This window comes from Diachasma alloeum, unplaced genomic scaffold (genome assembly GCF_001412515.2).
Source record: "Diachasma alloeum isolate Michigan unplaced genomic scaffold, Dall2.0 Dall_scaffold_01072, whole genome shotgun sequence".
Classification (NCBI taxonomy): Eukaryota; Metazoa; Arthropoda; class Insecta; order Hymenoptera; family Braconidae; genus Diachasma; species Diachasma alloeum.
The window spans coordinates 21,646-26,083 of record NW_021681183.1 but is presented as its reverse complement, the minus strand read 5'-3'; positions in this window follow the sequence as shown (position 1 = coordinate 26,083).

The window sequence follows — 4,438 nt, the reverse complement described above, 5'->3', positions numbered from 1 at the left end:
ATAGGAAATGAGGAGTTCCCCCCTAAAACTTATTAGGGTTCTCTCAATCAGCCTTTATCCTATCGCCGTAGGAAATGAGGATGCTCAGATTAACACCCTTTATTTCCAGTCACTAGTTATTAGTCTTTTCATAATTTTTCTATTAAAAAATCGATCTCAATTAGCAATAAATCAATCGAATAAATAAGATTCTATTTTTATTCCTGCCTAATGAAAGATCCATGATGTAATAGGAAATGAGGAGTTGCCCCCTAAAACTTATTAGGGTTCCCTCAATCAGCCTTTGTCCTATCGTCGTAGGAAATGAGGATGCTCACATTAAAACCCTTTATTACCAATCGCTCATTATTATAATTTCTGTATTAAAAAATCGAACTCATCTAGCAATAAATCAATAGAATAACCAGGATTCTAGTTTTATTCCTGCCTAATGAGTGATCCATTAAGTAATAGGGAATGGCAGCGCTCACATTAAACCCCTTAATTTCCAGTCGCTAGTTATTTATCTTTTCATATTAATTTCTCTATTAAAAAATCCATCTCATTTAGCAAGAAATCAATAGAATAAATAAGATTCTATTTTTATTCCTGCCTAATGAGAGATCCTTGATGTAATACGAAATGAGCGGTTCCCTCTCTAAAACTCATTAGGTTTCCCTCGAACGCGCGTTTGTCCTATCACCGTATGAAATGAGGGTGCTCCTATCAAATCCTCTTCTTTTCCATGCCTCATTATTTTTCTTCATCAATAGTCTTCAAAACAATTCTCAATTACTGCTCTGAACCCATTAAAATACCCTTCATTTACACTCTCGGCCCGAGGACAACTCTAAGGGGTCCCCTCTCATATCCTATTCCGTCTTAGTTCTACCTGCTTCTGCGATACTTCACTCACCTTAATCGGAAATAAGGCGAAAACGGCAATAACGCCATTATTTCCGATTACCCTTTTTTTAAAATAAGATTTAAGGATGCATTTCCGCTATCTATCTTATCGACTGTCAAGTGGATATCACAATTCTGACAATTTCTTGAAATATTTTTCTTAAATTGTCCTCGACATTATTTTGTGAAATAATGGAAAAAGATAAAAATGAAACCACTATAAAAAAAACTCCAAAAAATTCGAATCCAAAAATTAATTTTCCTATAACTCCAAAACCGTGGAGACGATTTCACTGGAATTTGACTCAAGCCTTAGTCATACCGAGCTGCATCGACAATGACGGCAGAAAGTCAATCCCATCGTCCTTCTAGGAGGAATAATGAAATTTGTGAAAAAACGTGATTTTTCGACGTTTTTTCACTACTTTTATCGGAAAATCTGAAGAACTGCTGAGACGATGTTGTTCAAAATGTAATCAGTTCTAAGTGACATGAGAACACATCGATTGCGTGGAAAAAAATTTCAATCGAATCATTCGTTTCAAAGAAATCGTTGACCAAAATATTGGTTACATACGCACACACACACACACACACACATACACACATGCACCCATCCACTCCTCCGAGGAACTGCAAGACCTTGTCGCTGGTGGAGGAGCTTAACGGGACTTGTCCCGAACTAAGAAGCAGTTCAGAACCCCCAATGTCAAGGTGTTCACCGTGCTGATTTCTGCAAGGCGCCAGGGGTAGTTGGCGTCGCAAACGGTGGTCCCTGGGGCACCGGGTCCAACCCCAGGTGTATTCTGTGGCCTAGCTTCAGTAACCGGGGCTCTACTGAGGTGGTCCATTATTTCCCTAGGTTCTCGTGGGAACAAGATGGATCTCAATAAAAACAAAAAAAAATGAAGACGTGAAGCAGGACAACTTGGTCCAGGAATTGGAGCTAAGTGACGCAGCTACCATGAAGGAGAACATGTGGAACAGGCATGAACAGCTTATTGCTGACCTAGTGAGCTACATGAAGGAGAAGAGGAGCATCAACGATCAAGCCCGAGAGTTGGTGAACTCTATCAGCACCTCAGCTAAACGGCTGAGGCGACTGGGCGGACAGGCAGGGCAGACCGGACCAATGCTGGTCACACCAGCATCTTTGCTTTTAGGTCGAACGCGGACGCTCTCTGAAGGCACCGCGACCTCGATGGACTCGGAGTTTGAGGATGAGAGCTTAGCTCTCTCTGACAACAGCAAGGCTTCCAGGATGAAGAGGAAGTCCCGAGAATCACCACCGACGGACACCAAGGACCCCAAGAAGAAGAAGAAAGATGAGGTGAAGGTCGCTCATGCCCAGAGCAAAAAGGAGGATCTACCTGCAAAGTCTTTGAACTGGGAGCAGGTCAAGACCAAAAAGAAGAGGCAGCTGCAGCCGCCAGAAAAGCCTCAGAAGAAGGAGGTGAAAAAGAAGAAACAGAGGGTACTGGTAACAAGGCCAAATGCGCTGATCGTACGCATGAAGGACAAGCAGCAGTACTCGGAGGTACTCAAACGAGTGAAGCAGCAGATACCTTCCGAACAGGCTCGTGACTGCGTTGACAAAATCCGCAGAACGACCACAGGAGATATGCTGATCATCCTCTCAAAGGATAAGGAGAACGAATCTGATAGCCTCCACAAGGCGATAGCCGAGCTCCTTGGAGACGAGGCTGATGTCCTCAGTAAAGGACCACAGGAGGAACTTGAGATTAAGGATCTCGACGAGCTGACGACGAAGGAAGAGGTGCTTGAAGCCCTGAGACTCACAGCCGGGGTAGATTGTCAAATTTCCCCGGATGCCATCAGGTCTTTGCGCAAGGCCTACGGAGGTACCCAGACTGCTTCAGTGACACTGGCCGCAGCCGTCGTGAAGAAAGTCCTAGGCGATCGAGGCAAGATCCGTATAGGATGGGTGAACTGCCGGATCAGACGGGTGGAGAGAGTGATCAAGTGCTTCAAGTGCTGGCACTATGGGCATCTCGCCATCAAATGTAGGAGTCAAGTGGACAGAGCAAAGCTCTGTACAAAATGTGGGGAAGATGGACACAAAGCTGCTGGCTGTGAAAAAGCAGCCCTTTGTGCCTTATGCACTGAGAGAGATCCATCGAAGGACTGTGCCCATATTGCTGGTAGCAGCAGATGCCCTGTCTTCAGGGAGGCACATCAGAAGGTGAATAAGAAACAGTAATGCGGATACTACAGCTAAACCTCAACCACTGCGAGGCCGCACACGATCTGCTCATGCAGACGGTGCGGGAGCTGAAGTTCGATCTGGTGATCGTCTCGGAGCCATACAGACATTTGAGCAATCAGCCCTGGGAGACGGATAAGAGTCGCAAGGCCGTAATCTGGTCTTGTGGGAAGTTTCCGTTTCAAAGCATTGCGACTACTGATGAAGCTGGCTTTGTGGTAGCTAAGCTGGATGGAATTTATTTCTACAGCTGTTATGCTCCACCAAGCCTCACCCTTGACGAATTCACGGACTTCCTGCATAGACTAACTGAGGACGCGAAGCAGCACTTCCCTATTGCAATCGCGGGGGACTTCAACGCCTGGGCAGTCGACTGGGGTAGCAACGAGACAAAAGCAAGGGGGCAAGCACTACTGGAGGCCATGTCTTCGCTGGACATTGTCCTGTTGAACAACGGTGATGGACCCACGTTCGAAAGAGGAGACAGGAGCTCAATAGTAGACCTCACCTTCGTCAGTAGTAATCTCGCAAGGGAAAACTACTCCTGGAAGGTGATGGATATCTACACCGCTAGTGATCATCGAGCAATCTTTTGGGAGGTGTCCGCTGGTCGAAAAAACAGACCAATGCCTAGGAAGACAAACGAAATCGGCTGGAAGGTGAGCACCTTCGATCCTAGCACATTCTCAGTGGCACTGGATGATTACCCCATACGGGGCAGCAGTGCTACGGAGAAAGCCGAGGATCTCATGAGAAGAGTTAGCGAGGCTTGTGATGCCTCAATGCCTCGAAAACGCAGTGGAGGCCGTCTGCCACCAGTGCACTGGTGGAATGATCATATTGGAGCTCTTCGAGAGGAGTGCGTTAAGGCTAGAAGGTCGGCTCAGCGTGGTCGGAAAAAGCTGAACTCCGAAGAACTGGAGAAGAAATGGAAGGATGCTCGCCGAAAGCTCAACAAAGCTATCAAGGAGAGCAAAAAGAAAAGTTGGACTGGACTCCTTGACGAAGTCGAGAGTGACCCGTGGGGAAGACCGTACAAGGCGGTTATGACGCGGCTGAAAAGCAGGCCTATGCCATCGCCGACCTGTCCCGAGCTCTTGAAGGAGATTGTAGCGGTGCTTTTCCTGCGACAACCGGAATTTCAGCGTGCCAATACACGAGGAAAGACTTTGATGGTCCCATCGATCACCGAGGAAGAGCTGATGGAGGCGTGCGACAGATTCGGGAATGCCAAGGCCCCGGGTCTTGACGGGATCCCAAACATCGCACTGAAAGCCGCTATCCATGCGTTGCCAGGCCTCTTCTTGGACGTTTTCAACGAGTGTCTCA